Here is a 10905-nt window from a genome sequence, read left to right on the forward strand (position 1 = left end):
TTTAGGGTGACCAAGTTAATCATAACCAGTCATTTACATCTCAAGTCATTCAAAAATCAATATGAATTTTCTGTTCCTCAGACATATGTAAAAACATGAATGACAGGTGATGTCACTAAAGAACTGACACAGGATTGGAGAGGTTGAAGAGCCTGGAAAGATCCCAGGCAATCAGAGGAGAGATGATGGCAAGGCTGGAGGAGGCTGATCTCCATCCAGGGGGCTGTGGTCACAGCCAGCAGAGTTCCTTCTGGGACCTTCTCAGGATGAAGCCTTGGTAAGAATATAGATATGACCACCCATGAGCTCTGTGGAAAGAGAATGGATTTTGAATTCTGGTGGAACTAGAATTGTATTTTATCTTTACAAATTTATAGCTAAGAAACTCTGAAGAATTAGGTTCAGTTACCTGAGATTCAGTTTTCTCACCCACCAAGTGGGCACTGTAAATTAACCTTCTCCACAAAGATAGAGTGCAGATGTATGAGGTTATATTTGCAAAGCAATTTTTTTTTGGCAATAGGAGGCTGGGAAGTACAAGAGGAAAGGGTTGGGAAGCCAGGAGAAGCTGGTTGACATCCTGTCTTTTCCGCTTCCTACTTAATTGACTTCTGGTAAATCACTTTACTACTCTGAGTATCAGTTTCCTTGTATTGGTATAATAAAAGAATATCCAGCCTAGATTGGTTATAGTGAGGTCACACACTATATGATGTCACACACACAAATATTTGAGTGCAGAGCACAGAGCAGTGTATAAGCTTGATGAGGGTGCTAGTTTGTAAATCTGGTTCTCATCCACCCCAAACTGCAGCCAGAGGATGTTGTTAGTTCTTTTTGACTCCGATCTTGATGGAGTGCTGGGTTCTTCAGGGTCCTAGCAAGAAAACATTGTCATCTCCACAGTAGGTAAGCTGAGGAGTGTTGGTAAGTGAGAGCAATACAACAAATATATTAAATTCATGCAATATCAAATAAAAATAACACGCCTGGTGCAGGCAGTCCTCAACTGAAGACAGTTTGACATAGAATTCTTTGTCAAAAGCAGTTTTTTTATACTCAAGTTATTAAGGCAAGTACCAAATAACCTTGTAATCAGTATACATTATCACTCAATAAAAAAATAAACCACTACAGTATGAAGAGATATACAAATGATTAAAGTATACATCTCTGACAGCTAAGAGACAACATGAAATGGGGAGGTTGCTTTCTTTTGGAAATGCTAAATTTTCTTACAATGGGACAAATAAAATACAGTGTTCTAAATATGCATAATCATAAAAATAAAAAGAGCAGTCTTAACACTTATACTATGAGCATAACAGATTCCATTGCTTCTATTTAACAACATTTGCCAACACGTGCCTCCTCCCTTTCCTAGCTTTAAGGACAATCTCCTCTGAGGAATACTAGTGTGGTATACCATTAAATAACTTATTTTTAAAGTTAAAACCTACAGAGAAATCAACAGCTTGTCAAGCTAGATATAACAATGGCAACCATTCTTCAAAAGCACTTCTCTTAGAAAAAATCCCCTTGACTGGCAGGATAAGGTGTACTATAGAACCTTCTACCCAAAGCCACAAATCTCCTTCTATGACCTGTCCCTTTTCCTTCATCATCCCTTCCCCACACTCATATTCACCTTCATCCCAGAAAAGTGCAGTTCCTGGGAGCCATCCTAGAAAATGGTTTTGATGGATGTGCCAGCATGCATGTTTTTAAAAAAAACACTTCTCAACATCAGAGGTCATGGACATGAACTCTGTTCTTGCATTTTAAGCCTTCACTAGGTCAAAAAGGCATTCTCTGAGTACTTAATTTAAAAATATATTTAGATGCTCTGGGATATAATGGGAGAGAACATCTCACTGTCCCCAAGCAAATGGGGGTCAGAAGAGAAAAATGAAAGCTGGCACCCCAGTTTGGCCAAGCTTCCAGCCCTCTTCCTGACTGGGTTCTTTCACAGGAGCTATTATTGATTCCTCAGCACTGTTGCAGGGACTGCTCTGCAAAGGCTGTGACCCTGGTCAGAGTCCACCTGCAACAACTCTGTAAACCTATCCCAAGAGTGCTTACCAGATGGAAATCCTTCAGCCCTCAAGGTCACTGAAACTTCATTATTGTAGTTTAGAGCAGATGCTTAAGATTTGGCATATATTATCTAATATATTAGCACAACATTCTCCAGTTTCATGTATGAATACTGATTTGAACATGGGCCAGGGCCCTGGATGCCACCATTTTTTAGGTTATCAACAATCCCATCTCTTTTCTTGGAGACCTGAAGGAAGAGATTCTTCACCTGGTCTCCAAGGCCTGGCCCTCAGGGGAGGTGTCGCTTTGGCTCTCGGCCCTACTACCACCACCACTCTGGTTGCTGAGACCTTGATTGTTGTTGGCTTTGCACCGGTTTTGTTCTCTGCCCCTGCTGCCCTGTCTCCTCATTCTCCCTCACAATCAGGGCAGGAGGCCCTGCTGCATTCACTTCAAGGACCCAGCACTGGGAACATCTTACCAAACTATGACAGGGACACTGGGTTGGACAGATCCAGGCTGCTAGATCCTTTGACTGCAAGGACCTGGTCGGATATCTCAGATGGGCTCTGTGGTCCTGAACCCAACCTGATTCAAACTGAGTTTTTGAGTCATCTTCAAACACAAAGTTACTACAGAAACAGCATTCAGCTCAGACTGGCTCCCCACCTGGTCCTCCAAAGACCTGCTACTGCCCTTGGTGACCTCCACAGCCCCAAGAACCCTCGGTACTGAAGCACGGCTGAGACTGGTGAAGGATCTCATCTGAGATCCTCCCCATGTTTTTTAGGGCTGCCTAACACTCACCCTTTGCCAATGTCAGTGTGGCTTCCAGATCATCCCAGTCTTCTTTGGCTGCTCAAGTTGCAGACTGTACTTTCCCTTGAGTTCAAAATAAGTTCTGGACTTGTTGATGGCCCTCTTGAGTTTCTTCTCCAGCTGTCACATGCTGCCTATGGCAGCATCATACCTGGAACCTGGCTGAAGCCTCCTTAAGCACCAGCTTGCTCCTCCTCTTGGTCTGCCCCACCTCCAGATTCTCCATCTCCTGCCAGGTCAACTGCAGCCTGTCATCCTCCAGCATCTGGAGGTCACTTTGACAGCACAGAGCATGTCTATGGCCCTCTGGAAATCCTCAGTGGCTTTCTGAGCCTGCCTCACCCGTTCCCGCTCCATGCCTCCCAGTAGGGCTTCCAGTCCTCCAAGGCTTTGCCAATTTTCCTCACCAGTTCATCCAGTTTCACTGTTGCCTCACCCAGAACTGAGAGGGACTTGTGATGAGCATTCTCAGGTTCAGTCTCCTGTCTGTTGATAGCATCTGTGGATTGATTTAACTTCTCCAGTTCTCCCTGTATCCAGGGGCCCACCTCTTCCCCCCACCTGCTCACCGCCGCCTCTTCACAAGCCCAGCAAGATCGGGAAAGTGCTGTGGTTGGCACCAGGGAGGTGCCCCTGGCCAATTGACTTGGGAGTTTTTGACTTTACAATGATGCAGAAATGATATGCATTCAGTAAAAAACCATATTTTGAATTTGCATCCTTTCCTGGACCTGTTATAAATAGTACAATGTTCTCTCATATTGCTGGACTGTGGCTGGAGCCCTGCTCCCAGCAAGCCTCAGGATCAGGAGAGGAAATATCTGACCCTCTACAGTGGGCTGTGGCCCTCTTCAGTGGGCTGTGACCCTCTACACTGTGCTGTGACTCTACAGTGGGCTGTGATCCTCTACTGTGGGCTGTGTTGCAGAGCAAGGATGTGTGGTAGGTTCATTGCATTAGTGCACTTTTGACTTTTAATGTTTTCTGACGGGTTTAGTACAATGTAGCCCCATGTAGGTGGAGAAATATAGGGTGCAGCCGCCTTGGGTGGGGGCAGTGGCTCCTGGAGAGGTCCTCCTTGATGACCCGGCCGCCATATTAGAGGCGGGCTTACCGGGGTGGGTATCTACCTCCACAGGCCTGTAGGTTTGGCCTGTGAGTTCGGGGTTGTGGGCTGGAGGTGTGGGGGTTCCTCTGGTGTCTTCAGGCTGTGTGCGGGAACAGATGCGGCGGGAGGCTCCTTCAGGTGGGGGGCATATCTTGAGGTGTCTGGGTGAGACCCCGTCTTGTGAATGAACAGGTGTGTGGGTCTAGTGAAGGGTCTTAAAGAGAGACGAGCTCCAGGGGACAGGCTGCAGGGGTGATGTTGAATGGGGCTGCACAGGGGGCCCAATGTTCAGCAAAGGGGAGAAGTTCAGTTTGGGGGCATAAAGACTCCCTCCTGCACCCCCACATTCTCAGTCCTCGGAGCCACCTCCAGGAACCAGGAGGCCCCTCCTTGAGGGTCCCAGGTCAGCATTTATAGACTGCTCCTTTGGCAGGCAGGGTCTGCTCATCCCTATCTCCCCACACAGGAAGATGACAGACAGGCTTTGGCTGCCCCTCTGCCCTTTCACTGTCCCTTGGGCCAGCCTGGAGCTTAGTCTAGCCTCTGGATTCACAGCCAGAGGTACCTGAGGTGGGAGCATTTCTAGTGAGGGGGACTAAGGATGACATTTGCATGTCTGAGAATATGTGCATCTGTCTGGAGATGTCCTAGTGCATTTCTAGGTATTGTGTGTATGTGCATCTGCATGTGTGGACTGTTTTGTGAGTCTGTGTGATGCATAAGTATGCATAAATGAACAAGGCTATGATTGTGTGTGTATGTGTGTGTGTGTGTGTTACCCTCCCCTTTCACCACCTGCCCCCCACTACTCAGCCTAGCACCCCATTGCAGCCATGTTAGCATCTTCTGAGTTGTCAGTCCAAGATTTTGCATGGCTGTAGACCTTGTGGGCCAGTCTGGTTCTTGCATGTGCATGGGTGTGTGTGTGTGTGTGTGTTAGGGTTTGAAGTATTTGGTGGCAGCACTGAGCACCACTGAGCACTGAGGAACTGAGGAGCCCCTCCCCTTGAAGAGGCAGACAGCACTCTGGAGACAGGAACCTGTTGCTGCCCACTGCTCAGGGTGTGTGTGTGTGTGTGTGTGTGTGTGTGTGTGTGTGTGTGTTGACTTTTCCTTTTTAAGAATCATCTCCAGGGCTGGTTGCACATTCTAGTGTTTTCCAATAAGGAAATGTGCAAGGTATCTGGGATCCCTCGGAACAGACCAGAGGTTTTCTGATTAGCCCTGGTGTGTAAGGAAATGGCAGGTTGGTCCAATTGAGGAGGGCAGAATTGAGAAATGGCAGGCAGGAGAGTGTCAACAAAGCTTCTGGGAGGGCTCTGCCTCAGGTCCTGGCCCAGCTCTGCCACCAGCTCTCTTAGAATCCTGCCCAAGTCCCTTCCCTTCTCTAGGACTGTTTCTCATATGCAGGATGAATTTGTCCTGATTGGTCCAGCCTGCTCATTGTCAGTGTAGCTTGGTTTAGGGGACAGGCTGTGGGGCATGCATTGCCCCTAATGGTCATTGTCCTATGGGTCTCTGTCCGGGCTCAGTCATGCTTGGGGTTGGAATGAGCCTTTTGTGTAGCTCTGGGCTGAGGTCAGTTCCTGATCAGAGGGACCTCTTGTCCCTGCTTGGTGCCTAGGGGGGGGGCAAGTGTCTAACCTCACTACATTGGCCAGATCTGTTGAACTCCAGATCTAGAATTACAGCTGTCAATTGGTGTTGCTTTCTAAATTCTGCATTTCTGGAAGACATAATTTTAGGAATAAGAGTGTTTATTTACTGGGGGCTACTCTGCCATGCTCTGAGTGTGCAGTAAACTTATGAGGTGGGTAGGTTATCCCCATTTTACAGACAGGGAATGGCTTTCCTGAGAACATCCAGCCAAGAAGGGGCAGATTCAGGACTTAACACTTCAGTCTGTCTGACTTCAGAGCCAAGCTTTTACCCACCCTGCCCCCCATACCACAAATGCTTCCACCCATACCTACACAGTGCCACAGCCTTGGAATGTGAGGGGTACCTATTTTGCAATGTATATATATGGGTGGGAATCCTGTGACCTGGAGAGTAAGCAGTGTTTCAAGGGCACAGATCCAGTGGAGGGGAACTGGGTTCAATGTGCCATCTTTGAGCTCTCTTTTCAGCATGGGTTCTCTTAACAGTGTGGTGAAAAAAAAATCTGCATCCCTCAAAGCAGACCTCCTCCATTCTTTCCTTCCTTTGCTCACCTCCTTTGCAAGGGACATCTCTTCCAGTGTCAGAGAGCCAGTCTTCAGTGGGATAGAATTGAAAGCTCTTATTCATAAATCAGAGCACCAAGTCAGGTCTTCATTCACCCCTCCCTCTGGGTTCAGAGGAACCATGTCCCTGAGTGTCACAACCTCACCCTTCTTTCTGGAAGGTATGTCTTAATCGGCTTCCCTAGATAAGCTGGGCAGCTTGCAAGCTTGGTGTGAGTCTCTGCAACCACTAAGGGACTGGCACAATCTATGAGGCTGGAAGATCTGTCCCGTACTCACCTGGGAAGCTCTCAGGACCCAGGACAAATGAAGCAGATCAAGAAGGGACTTCAAGCTCAGCCAGAACTGGGTTCAAGTCAAATCCTAGAGTCTTTTTAATTTTTTTTAAACTGAGGGTTGTGTGTCTGACACCAGTTTTGTTCTATAGGTACAGCAGTGAAGTGGACAGGCTCAACCCCTGCCCTCCTGGGGCTTGCATTCTCCTGCAAGAGGCAGACCCTGGCAGATTCTCAAGAATAATATGAGTATAATTACAGGAGGCACTTGGTACCATAAGAACACCAAACAGGGGGATAGTTTGCCCACTCTGGGCACTGCAAAGCCTGTGAATTCACCACCATGCCACCATCCCTACCTTAGCCCAGGCCAGAGCTTCTGAAATCAGTGTTGGCCCCATGAGCAAGATCGCAAAATATGGCGGCCACATGCTTCTGATAGAGCAGGCAGAAGCAGCTTCACAGGAATGTCCCGTGAGGAGCAAACCATGACCCAGAGCCAGACGCCATTCTGTGGCAAAGTGGCTTTCCTTGGAGGCTGGCCTCACTTCCTACACAGGCACCCCTAGTGAGGCATGTCAGAAGTTAGGATCTTCTCAAATTGAAGGCCCTCCCCAGGAGGCCTGGAGATCTCTCAGCAGGATGCAGAGCTCTGGAAATGACCTCCTTGCTCCTGCCTCCCTGGAGGCCAGATGCCAGCTCTGAGGCTTCTGCAGGCACACATCCCAGTGCCACATTTATCTTAAGAGGGGTTTTACTGACATCTGGTGGCAGTATGAGAAACTTCCATTGTTGGAAAATCTGGGTCTGGGTTTATTCTATCCAGGGTCAGCCCCAGCAGGGAATGGAAGGAGACCTGAGCAGGGCTCTGGACACCTCGTCTCAGGAGCAGCTGCCTCTGTCTTCTACAGCACAGGGGGCTACAGGCTGTCATCACTGGCAACCTTGTGGACATGCATCTCTGGCTTAGGCCAGGGGAGGAGAGGAGTCAGAGCGAAGGGCAGCCTGCCAGTCTTGCCTTGGTGCTTGGAGTTCTGGAGCCCTGGGGATGGTGAGTCATGACCTGCAGGTTTCCAGAGACAGGTCGAGGAGTGAGACATGGTGTAGATGAGGCAGGCATGGGTGAGCTGGCTGGGCAGGGCTGCCCTGGGGCTGGGATGCCAGAACTTACCCAAGATGGGGCTGGCAGAAGACGCAGCCCTGCTCAGGACTGGCTTCAGACAGCAGGAAGGACCAGGGAGGCCCCGGAGATCCTCCCAGGAGGTGGATGCTCCAGTGGCTACTTCACAAGTGGGCAGCAGGTGGTCCTCAGGGGTAGATGGTCTCTGCTGTGGGTGCACTCTTGGGTGGCAGAGGTCATCTTCTGTCAGGGAGGGAGGAATAGAAGTGGTGTTCATGCCCTGCTAAGGGTGTGACTGTGGTGCATATCCTGGACTTTGGTGCTCTGCCCAGAGTCAAAGCAATGACCCCTGCTCCTTGCCCAACTCCCTGTTGTAAAGGGCAGGGACCCTGTCACAGAACCCAGGGAGTGGATTCCCGCCATTCCCCTCTGTCATCAAGTTGGGGACACCAAGATGAACAGCCCGGTCTGTGGCTCCTCCAGGAGACCCCGCAGTGATGGGTTATTTTCCAGTGAACTACCCAGCAGGGAGCCATCTCCCCAAGGGCAGCCATGGTGCCCTCGGGAGGGACTGACCAGATGGGCAAGGCCTGACCATGGCAGGCCCTGCATCAGGACAAACCTGGAGGCGAGGGATCCAGAGGGTCCATGCAGGAAAGGCAGTAGGGGATGGGTAGATGGCCTCCCCTAGAGCCATCCACATGGCGAATACCAGTGCCCACGGTGGTGCTGTGAGGGGAGCCTGCTGGACAGGTGCCCTGGGTGGACTGCACACAGCCCCAGGCAGCCCTCATGGGGCAGAGGCAGGCAGGAGCCACAGTTGCCAGTCTCTGCAGGACTTGGCAACTCTGCCTCACAAACCCAGTGCAGCGGGGTCCACACTGCTTCCCTCTGCAGTCTGAGACCTCACCCCAAGACTTTTGGGGAACCCACTGTCCTGAGCTCTAGCCAGCTCTGCATGCACTTTTCCTCCCTGCCAGCCAGCAGTGATGTCTACCAACCTCAGATTCCCAAGTCTGTCCTGGCTTCTTCCAGCTCTGGTCTCTGGTAGGTACATTCAAGTCATAGAAATTCTCCACATTCTTTCTCATCAATACTCTGGTTTTTGGGAGTCAACTGATTTGGGGCATAAGTTTTAGATAAGGCCTCTGCAGTAGAATTTAACAACTTCAGTTGAAAGTTTGCCTGTGCGCCGTGCAGCCACTTGTGAGGTCCTGAGGGAGCACTGGACTCTTTCCAATGACAGCCCTGCACCTGAGGTTATGGTACCACTGGTCAGATGAACGACACACCCAGGACATGGGACAGAGGACTCGGGTAACAGACACAGCTGCTAATATTGGAGATAGCTACCCTGCTGCCAAAGGTGCTCAGCACCACAAGGACACTGTGCACCCAGAAGGACCAGGATCAGGTCCATGTTTGCATGCACAGACATGCAGATGAACCAGGTTACGGTCTATGTGCTCATTTTTGGGAACACACGTGTGGCTCTGGTCATCTGCAGGTACATCCACACACAGACCAAGGATCTGGCCCTTGCTTACCCAGTAATGACCCCTGCACACCTGCACCCCACAGGAAACAGAGTTGGCTGGTGTGCTAGAGGTGGACAGCTCCCGCAGCCAGACATCCTGGATGTGGGGAGGCCACCCTTGCCTTACAAACCATGCATCTCTTCTTGACCAGTGTCCACACTGGCCTTCTCAGGGAAACTCGGGTTACATGCAGGCCGAGAACTGTGTGCAGTGGTAGTCTCTGTCAACTGGACACATTGCAGTGTCTACCCCACAGGACCCCAAAACTGACTGAGGTGCTCACTTTCCCATCCCCCTGGCGTGGCAGGGACTGGTTTATAGGAGATGCTCAGGGGAAGCTGATCAAGATGCTGTGGGTTAGCACCTAAGCTTCTCAGAGGACCATGATGAGAACAGCAGTTGGGGTGCCATGAGGAGGTTCTAGAGAAGGGATGAACCCCATTTGCTCCAACCTGAGAGCCATGTCATGAGCTAGGATTTCTGTAGGTCCCTTAGGTGTAAACAGATCCAATGCATAGATCCAAACCTTTGGTTCTGGGATATTCAGATTTTCCATTCAAGCTATAAAAACCCAAACCTCATTTTCCAGCTACTTCAGGTGACATACTTCCAGTTCATCTAATAAGAATTCCTTATTTCATGTGTGATCTCCAGCTTAAGGGACAGGAAAATGTGCTTTGGACAGAGTGGAGAGAGGTGTGTGTGTGCACGTGAAGAGCCATTTTCTCTCCAAACACCTGGGATTGAGCTCCTCCTAAACTATGGCAAGGAAGCTGAAGAAAGCCTCAGAGTGAAGTGGTGTCCTCGCTGGAGTTGGACAGATTGACGACTGCTGTGGCCACTGAGCCATGTCAGCAACAGGCTCCTGCCTTTGGGCAGTTGTTCAATCCCAGAGCTCCCAGTTCCATCACCGTGGACACAGGGCCACTGCTCCACTGCTGGGTATAGGGGCACCAATGGAGGTGTGACCTGTGTCTCATCCCCAGAGCCATCTCAGATGAAGAGTGCCACTGTCAACTCCACCCCAGGTTCTGCTATGGGCCAGAATTATCCAGGCCGCAGGGAAGAGACCACCTCCCCAGAGCTGTGGTCTCAGGCACACCCCGCAGTGTTGCACGCAGCTCCCCTTCACACGGCAGCGGGGACCATGTCCACGAATGAACAATGGATCACACCCCAAGGCACACCAGGCTCACTCCAGCCCAGACCCACTCACCTCCCGCCTCTGCCACAACCATCCCCACTTAGAGACAGAAACCAAGGCTGGAGAGGTTAACAGCAAAACCAGGATGAGGATGAGAAACCAGTTCTAGCCTGCATGACCAGGAGTGTTCAGGCCCAGAATAGGCTAGAAGGAGGTACCTGGCACCTGATGCCCCCCAAGAGATGAGAGTCCAAAAGCAGCTGGGCACTGGGCCCACTTCTGCCCCTGACTGGCTGTGTGACTTGGAAATCCCTCTCCCACCCTGAGCCTCAGTTTTCTCATCCATGAATAACAACTTGGGGTCCTTACAGACCATAACACATTCCAGATACCTTCCTCTGAAGTGGGAGGGTGTGGGGAGCCATCCTTACCTAGTAGAATCAGACCAGGCTGAGCCCTGGTACACAGGCTGACTCCCAGGAACTGGCAGCCATGAGGATGGTCCCCGATGGCTGGGGGTGGCACTTTGTGGGAGAGGTCTCTGTCTGGTTCTGTGGTAGTTTCCCTGAGCAAATGGTTGCCCTGACTCCACCCCATCCTGCTCATCACAGAAGCAGCTCCTCCTGGTCTTGGCCC

General features: G+C 50.4%; 1 pseudogene; it reads right to left on the reverse strand.

The window, feature by feature from the left end:
• Positions 1 to 2167: 2167 nt before the first annotated feature.
• On the reverse strand, positions 2168 to 10363 carry LOC124975354 (SH3 domain-binding protein 5-like; annotated as a pseudogene).
• Between the last annotated feature and the right edge of the window lie 542 nt (positions 10364 to 10905).

Source organism: Sciurus carolinensis, unplaced genomic scaffold (assembly GCF_902686445.1).
Source record: "Sciurus carolinensis unplaced genomic scaffold, mSciCar1.2, whole genome shotgun sequence".
Lineage (NCBI taxonomy): Eukaryota > Metazoa > Chordata > Mammalia > Rodentia > Sciuridae > Sciurus > Sciurus carolinensis.